The sequence below is a fragment of the Oreochromis aureus genome, linkage group 9 (genome assembly GCF_013358895.1).
Source record: "Oreochromis aureus strain Israel breed Guangdong linkage group 9, ZZ_aureus, whole genome shotgun sequence".
NCBI classification, from domain to species: Eukaryota; Metazoa; Chordata; class Actinopteri; order Cichliformes; family Cichlidae; genus Oreochromis; species Oreochromis aureus.
This window is the reverse complement of record NC_052950.1, coordinates 7619610-7628553: the sequence shown is the minus strand read 5'-3', so window position 1 is coordinate 7628553 and position 8944 is coordinate 7619610. Positions and strand designations below refer to the sequence as shown.

The 8944-nt window shown below is 40.9% G+C and overlaps 1 long non-coding RNA gene across 1 annotated transcript; it reads left to right on the top strand.

Moving 5' to 3' along the window:
• Positions 1–575: 575 nt before the first annotated feature.
• LOC120441794 lies at positions 576–3665 on the top strand. Its single transcript, XR_005614291.1, has 3 exons — positions 576–1839; positions 2408–2478; positions 2602–3665. It is a non-coding gene; the product is annotated as an uncharacterized LOC120441794 (long non-coding RNA).
• Positions 3666–8944: the final 5279 nt, after the last annotated feature.

The following is an 8944-nucleotide window of genomic DNA, read 5'->3' as shown; positions in this document are numbered from 1 at the left end:
TTGTAGCAAACACAAGATAGTTCCTGACCCAAAGAGCACTCTAACCTTAAAGATTACATTTCCAAATCAGTGCAATTAAAACTGCTTTAACAGAGGCCAGTAAGACTTGGGGGAGGGCCACAGCAAACGTTTAAGAAAATGCAGGTGGACAGCTCTAACATAGAAAGTGTCTTGGTCCCTTGACCCTTCTATCGCGCCACATGTGTAGCATGATTTCTTCATCTGCAAGAACCCTCATGATGAACTTTTACCCCTTATTCTAATTTTCAAACATGCGCAGAGATAATTTAGCCTGCACAGCTCCATCATCAGTGTATACATACACTGCCCTGTGTTAATGAATGGCCGACTGCACAATGACTGAGACATGCTGTTATGATTTCCACACATTCTCATCAGGGTGAAAATGCATTTTCATGCCAAAAGAGAATGAAGAGCATCCCCTGTTCACTTCTCACTCTCCACCCTCAGGTTCCTAAAGCACTGTGACTGAGAAATACGTCTAACGGTAGCATGCCCCAAAGACCCTTTGCCCACAGACATGAGGTAATGGTGAGGCTAATTAGGCTGAGGAGACAGTGTTGGCGGAAGCTCCTGGCCTGAAGCCTCATTAGTCTAGAGTACAGTCTCCCAATGGTCAAGGGCATTTACTCTGGGATGAGGAAAGCAGAGCAGCGTCCCAGGCTGGCTCCTATGGTAAAGCCACGGTGATGGACTGAGTCACCACATGAAAGACTGGGCACAGGGACGATAGTGGAACGAAAGAGAAAAAGGAGACCCAGAGAGAAAGGCTCATTCAGGAAAAAGATGGAGAATCTCAGCGGGACTCCTCTTCCTTCTTACGCACAAGGCATTCTTCTGATGCTCATGATGTACAGTTTGTTATGTTACAGAGGCAGGACGTATCTCATTGAGCCCCATTTAGGATATTGGCCTCAACACAGTCATTTTAAGGCAGTAAATCAAAATGATTGCAGCACATATTGTAAAGCGAGGCAGAGGCATTTTGCTTTAACAGTTCCAGAATCAGGGACATTCAGGGAACCTCTGTGACACATCGCTGGGCTCGGGATGGGCTTTCTGACTTTTGCAATGTTTCTCCTCCTTCTTGCACTGGCCATAATCTGCTAAACAGTGGGTTCAGTTAATGCATGGATTTATGGACATGAAAATAAATATATCAAGCACATCAAAAGATTTGTGAGATTTTACTGCAGTGCAACAGAGCAATATTAATCTTAGGGATTTAAGGAAAAAGCGGAATTTTGCTACTTATAAATCCTCAGATTCATTACAAGTTCTGTTTAAATGAGGAATAGAGAGGGAGCAAGTGCCTGTTCATGCCTGAGCTGGTGAAGGCACTGCTTGGCCTTTTACTCACATGGCAGCTCACTTCTCAAGGAATATCAAAGAAAGATGATTAAAGAGAATGAAAAAGATTAGTTACCTTAAATCAGTCAGGGGCTACAGGCGGACTTTTATGACTTTTATATGAAGATTTATGAACTCAACTCATTCTTTGCTACTACTTACAGAACTGCACGGCCACTTACTTTTTTATTTCTTCATCATATACGTAGACCTGTATGTATATACATAGTATTTTTCAGTATTACATCATCGCTCTTCTAAAGTACCTTGGCATATGTGGCTGTTTCTCCTCCCTTTGTTATCCACTTTCATAGGAAACCTAATCTGTGAACACATGTTTCTGGCCTCCAGAGCTGGAAGTGAATAAAGCACAGCATCTGGGCAGATTCCACCTCCTCATCACTCTGAAAATGGTGTGGGCTCCTTTAGGTTCATGCTAACTGCATCGAGGAACCAGGAAGCAAAACAGTATGTCAGTCACTACCTCTCATGACACAGCATCAAGGAGCTCATCGTTTGTTACTGACAAATGTCTCGGGGGTGTGGGGAGCAACTTTCCTTTCTAGGGGAACTGTAGTGCTATCAAAACATTGCTTGTCAGCTTCAAGTCAGGCAGAGTCAAATAAACATTTGGGGAAAAAATGGAGCAGATGAGATAGTAGGTGAATAAAGACATGAACTGGAGTATGCCGAGTAAAACCATGTTATGCAACAAGACCTTAGATAAAAGCTAGGTAACAGCTAGGCTGCTTCACGTCTGTGACAGTCTCTACCCTAGAGATGGTTGCTAAAATGATGTAGAGCACTGGAGCGCTTTTCATATTACATATCACAGTTTAGTATTTGTACCCTGGACAACTCGGGGTGACAAACATAGCTCACTGAACTCGATAGCTTTTGGAGAGAAAAACTTTGCTTATTTGACCATTCGTTCACTGAGACTGTGTTTAGCCTGGGGAGTATGGAGGGTTAGTGTCATATTACTGTATGTAAAAGCAGACTTAGAGTATATATGTTTCTCTGTTATCCTAATTAGGAAGAAGAAGTAAGTGGAAGACATTTAAAAGAAGCAATGTGCGGACTAACTACTTCCTCCCTTTGGCCTGAGTAAGTGCCATTACCTTCTCCTGACCTTCCCACTACCTTCCTCCTCCCTCACCTTGCTGTGTCCTTATCCACCATGACCATAACAGCCCCCTCCTCTCCTTCTGCTCTGTTCTTTTCTCAAAGTGAGCACTGTGGAAAAGAGGAAACATTAAGGCTAGGGAACCTGATTTGGATCTGTGAGGGATTTCTTTGGAACATCATCAAGCGGAGGCCTGCTGAATCCTCCAGTGCATTGCAAGCTGAACTTCTCAAGAGCCCCCCTTTACCACCCCCACTGACTCCACCCTTTCACAACCTTGGTTCTCAAAGGTCCAGTCACATCTGAGTTAGTAATTTGGCACACATCTATAGCTGGACGCTGGGGTGTAAATAGATTACACTTGCCTGGAGTTTTCCTGAATGAAATATGAATGGATTTTTTCCTGAAACTTATATTCTAGCAAACAAAGAATATAGCTGGAATTTAGCTAAATAAGTCCACTTGATTTTAAAGACATAAAGGGCAATCAGCTCATCCCAGAATTGAGAAGAAAGCAAAATCTGAAGCTACAAGAGTTGTAGCAATGTTGATAATAGAGTCAGACTAAGTGGCTAGTTGTGTTGGAAATCAATATCCCAGATCTTAACGTTATGTTAATCTATGATCAAAGCTTACCAAGAAAAGTGCTGGTTTAAAAATGAGTAAGAGAGGCCTGGAGTGAGTGACTCAAATGAACAATAAACTCCTAATAGTCATAAAATCAGATCCAGCTACTTAAGTTAAAATCCTGGTAGTGTACTTTGATAAAGCTTTTTTATGCTAGTAAAAATAAGGACTCCACTCTAATAAAACATAGTTGTCAATAGTTTCCTCTACCTGACATCCAAGAGTGTCCAGTTTTGGAACTTCAAATGATAAAGATGCAATGCTTTTGAATGGACATTACAACACCAAAAAACACAACTGTGTGTGCTCTGTAAGAAAAAAAAAAACTAGACTGGAGTGATGAGATCAAAACACTAGATTGAAAAAAGAGATTCTAGTGAAAGAAGCTATCAGAGAGATGGTTCCAGCTAAGATAATGTTAAAGTCACAATAATTGTATATTAAATGTATTTAATAAAAAAAAACTACTAGCGGATATTGGAAAATATATTAATTACTTTTAAATAAAACTACACTTATTGCCCTTTCTCAAAAGTGTACCTGACAGTGCTTTGCTTGGAATAACAGTCATGGAAGAGTTTAGATGTACAAAAGTCTAGTAGGACAGAAGGTAAGCATGTTTTCCTTTCTCCTCTTTTCCCTGGTGCTGTGCTCTATTACAGACAAACACATGTAAGTTGTCCACAAAGAAGAAATACATCAATCCCTTTGGTTTCTAATGGTCTAATGTCAGAAAACCACTAAAGGAGTCCTGGTTGGCCGGATTACTGATGTGCTGGCAGGACTGCTGGTGCTACGATGGTCCAAACTTGTTCCACATTCTGGTTTGCACCAAGGAGCTCCAAGTTGTGGCCATGGTTGTGTGACCCAGACTGAGACCCTGATCAATTTCCAAGTCTTAGATTCTGGAAAGAAGCCTGCAGCCACAACCCGATCACATCTGGTCAGACCTGGAGCTTCCAGACCACAGCTGAGGTCTAAATCCAACCTGATCCCAGGCACAAGCTTATTTTTAGCTCGATGCAGTTCAGGTATGGCGACACAGCAGCCAGGCACTGTTTTATTCCTGATTTACTTCCCAACACCGTCCGTGGCAAATATTTTTTTTAAAAGATAGAAAACCTGCATATTTTTGTCAAAGCGCTTCCCTTTTCTCCTTTTACAGTCAGTATGTCTCTCAGGAGTGAGTCCAGCTGACTGGAATCCAGTGTGTCTCTGTCTCCACTTTCTTTAGTGCCAACTGCAGCTCGCTGAAGGCAACATCAAGGTCGTCGTTGACTATAACCATCTCAAAGAGATGGCTGTACTGAGTCTCCATTGTCTGGGCCGTGTTCACCATCTCCTGAAAGTCTTCCTCCTGGGAAAAGAGGGAAGAGACAAAATAGATGGAAGTTAAAAACACAAAACAGATAAAAGCAGAGACACTGAAATGAGAATTTCATACAGTCTATCTGCTTCAAAGACAAAACACTTGCCATAGTAAACAAGAAGGGGGATAAGTTCACATGCTGTAAACACAAATTGCACAACCTTGAACGCACAATAAACACAAAGCACCAGATATAAACTCCCAAAGACATGGCACCCACACATGAGCCCTGGCACAGACCACGCACTAAAACTTCTCCATACAACTTGACCTCAAGGAATTTTCATTATTTCCTGCACCAAATACACATGGTCATCCAATTCACAAAGAAAAGAAAATATCTTAAAAATAAGCCAAGGACAAAACACAACCATCATTTTACAAAATACAGACATGTAAAACATACATCATTGCCAGTCTGGATTTTATATGCACGATGGGGAAATGACAGCTTGTGGACAGCACTGAGTCTGGGTTGTATGAACTTCCTGCACAGCTCACCAACTCTACTGGAGTTCACACTGAAGTAAAAGCTGACAAAAATGGACATGGTACAGATTTGGTTTTCAGTCCGCAGTTTTTTATTTTTGAAGGCATATGCCTGGAAGCGATAATGATATGGTTCAGAGCTGTGGGTTCAGTCCTGGATCTGACTTGATTTGATGTGAACATCAGATTTGACCTTGATGTTAACACGAGCGACTCTTGAATTCATGACCCCAAGGGAAAAATGAAAAATATGAAAAAATATACACTGGATCAAGGCTCAAGTCTTTTATATATATAATTGCTATACTGTGTTATGTCTGCATTCAGAATTCACTGACCTGTTACTCAAAAATGTCTAAAACAACATGTTAGCAACAACACAGCTCTGAACATTATCTTCAGACAGGGCAGAATTCAACTTTAGTGCCAGCTACAGCTATAGGTGTCGGTCAGTGGATTGTCACCTTGAGGCTTGAGGATCAATCATTGTGTCTTACTTCAGATCCTTTTGTAAGTACAGCTGCATTACTTGGGAAATGTGTGAATTTTGTAGGGGTATCAGAAATGATGTTAGCAACTTTTGGTCATTAGCTTGAGTATTTTGCAAATACTTACAACTTGTTAGGACTTCAACCTCATCTCTAATACTAAATTCTTTTACAAGACGACAATTCAAACCACACAGACACTAGACTCTTTGGTGTTTATGAAATAGCTTCGATTTTCCGCATAAAAGATGGATGAATGGAAACGATGGCGAGTGATGCAGTAGCCTTACATTCGATATATTTATCTTACAGGAGCTGCTTGGTCATTAAATCCATGCCATGAAGCTCCCAGTGCACCAATTTCTGCTGATGTTAGTGCTGGAGGAGGTCTGGAACTCTGCAGTCACTTACTCAGCAGAACATTGGTGAATTTTATGCACTATGCATCTCAACACCCAGAAACCCTGCTCTGTAACTTTTTACAGAGTTGCTGTGGTTCCTAAAGGCAAATTGCATGTCTATGTGCATGATTTAACAAACATGTGGAACTGAAAACACTTGGACTCAAAGATTTAGAGTATAGCCCTATACTTTTGTCCTTGTAGTGTAGTTAAAAAGTTATGCCAGTGTGACCTGCTTTAAACCCATGTTCTTCATATTCATACGATGCTCCAACATCTTTATGAGAAACACCATCCAGGTACTCCTAGCGGTAACCATGTAGTAGACCATTTGAAACAGACCTAATAACTTTACTCCAACTCAGGTACTCAGGCACTTTGCTGTTATTTTTTTAATCTTTGAAAGAAAATGAATTTATGAGCAGTTGGCAACGGCCTGTTTTTTGCTTGTTTATTTTGTTTGGGTTTTTTTTTTTACCCCACATTAAAAAGCTCTTACTTTGGTTGCTAGGAGTAGATACAAGGGCTGTTAAGAATCAACACTGCAACAGAAACTACATTAAATGACTTTACTGTAAGGTTGTGACAACTTTAAAAAGCAAACAAAACACTGTAGGTATCGGTATTGTATAGACGTGAGAATGTGGCAAACTGTCCTCTTCAATGTGTGGAATTTATCAAAAACAAATTGAAAATAAGTGAGTAAGAAACAATGGGAAAACTAAAGATTTTTTTACACATTTGAGGCTGTGGTGGAGTTAAAGAGCTAGTAATGAGAGGTTAGTTTACAGTACGTCTGTAATTTAAAATGTAGTCCAGTTACGTTATTGAGACCCCCCCGCCCCTCAAGACACATCTTTTGTCAGAACGTTCAAAACTATATTAGGAAGCTTCATAAAATCTTTGCTTCCTAACATGGAGTCTTTCACAGAGGTCTTTCAGGGCATGTAGAGTTTTCCAAGTCAATATGCAAATCAGCCATGCAGTGTAAAGAATAAAACCACGTGCTAACTGTGTGGCACAGCAAAATAACATATTTTTATCAGGTTGGGAGTAAATATGGCCTACCAGGTGCTCCTGTATTCATAGATAGAGGGTTCTGAAAGAGCTTAGGTATCTCTCTGCGGTAGTCACTTGAAGACTTTCTGGTTTCAGCTGTGTGGGTCCTGGCTGATTCTGCTCTCAGTGCAACAGCACGGCTAAAGTGGCTGCACTGATTTAGCTTTATGTTTTTACTGGGAACACTCAACCTTAGATTTCAGGACAGATATGGGTTTTATAGTGAACCCCTTTGCCAAACAGACAATTATAAATACACAGATGCACATTCATGCTCAAAACCTCTCTCACACACACACGCACGCCTGCAGGATCAAGCTGAGTGTGCACATGTGATGTGTACACACATAAACACGGGCTCGTAAAAGTTTCAAAATCCTAAATGGCTCAGTTTTTAGAGATGCTTCTTCCAGCCAGCAGTTCCTTCAGAATGTTTCTGGTGGTTTTCCGCTTCATAATGGATTAGCTGCGCAGCTAAATATAAACCCTCAGTCGCTGTGACATTCAGAAAAGCCTTGTCTGGTTTTTCTGCCCAGATGTCTACCATGTATCTACCTTACAAACACCAACCCACACACTATCCTACACTCTGTTATCCCTGGTGAGGAAGATGTGATGGTTTTATCATCCCGTGTAGAAGATTTGTGGGCCTGTGGAGCAATCTGTTCCACAGTGCAGCTACGGTAATCTGTACTGAAGCATCCACAGGACTTTCACTGTTGAAGGGAGTCTTACAGATGACCACTGTGTCCAGTGCCAGAAATACAACTCCCTTGACCTGTCCTAAACAAACCTGGGAAACTGTGTGCAGGTTATATGTATCCCTGTTCCTGCCTCCAGGTAAAAAGAACATTAATCAGAGCAGGAAGCTGTTTTAGGGACAGCAAGCTGGGTTTGAGAGATGGAAAGAAAATAGAGACCTAAGACTAGTTTAGGAAGAAAGGGGTGAGGGGATAAATAAAATGAGAGTGAACAGAAACTTCAGCGAGGTTACTGTCTGGCACTGAATTCCAGGTCACTCTCCTCAAAGAGGAGATTGAACTGATGCCTCTTCTGGAGGACCAAACTTGAGAAAAAGCACACACGGGGCTCGTTTATTCCCATTAGGTGGCCTAATTTCCACATGAAGTGATGTAGTATCTTGTGCCTGTTTAAGTACTTTGTCACAGCATAGATAAATTTCATTGCACAGCAACAAAATACTGAGTCACAGTTTAGGTGAACGTTCCCTCTGTTTTTATTGTAATTCTTTTAGTTGTAGTCTTTATACATTTGTTGCTTTTGCCTTACAGGACTATAAATCTTTACCCATTTCAGTGGCATGAAGCAGCACATGTCAGCCTTATTATCTTCTTTTAAAACCAACACATTGAGCACGTTCTCTGCTGGACACCTGCTTTGTTGTTCCAATAAAACCCACCTGTCTTTGCATTTTAAAAAAGTGTCAGAAACCAAACAGATTTCCTCAAATCACTTTGAAATGCCTGTGGTTGTTTCAGATTGGGTGCCAGTTTCTATGCTAACCACATTACAGCTGGGATTTTGCATTACATCAGATTGTTTTGCTTGTTTTCACATCACGCTTCCAGCCAGCTCAACTGAAACAATGAGACGACTGTTCCTCAGCCTTTATCATTAAAGCAGACCTGTCTCTTGCAAAGAAAAATACAGCTGGCGGTGGATTGAAAATGTCTGGGACGACTTGCCCAACAACAGCTTCCCTTTCTTTAATAGTAAATGTGAGATGGGTTTGGTTTTGTCAGTGTACATGAACATTTACACAGAAACTTTGTTTGTTACCTGGTTGAAATACAGCCCCCTGTCACACAGCTTTATAGAGGTATATTTGTATTACATGAGAGAATAACAGAAGCTAATAAAGGGACATTAAAACTGTAACAGACTGTTCACAACCAGATTGCTTCTGACAACTAAAGCTTATTGTTCTCAAGACCCACTGGGAAATAAGGAGCAGACTGAGACAGAATTATGTTTACCTGTGTGAATAGTATAA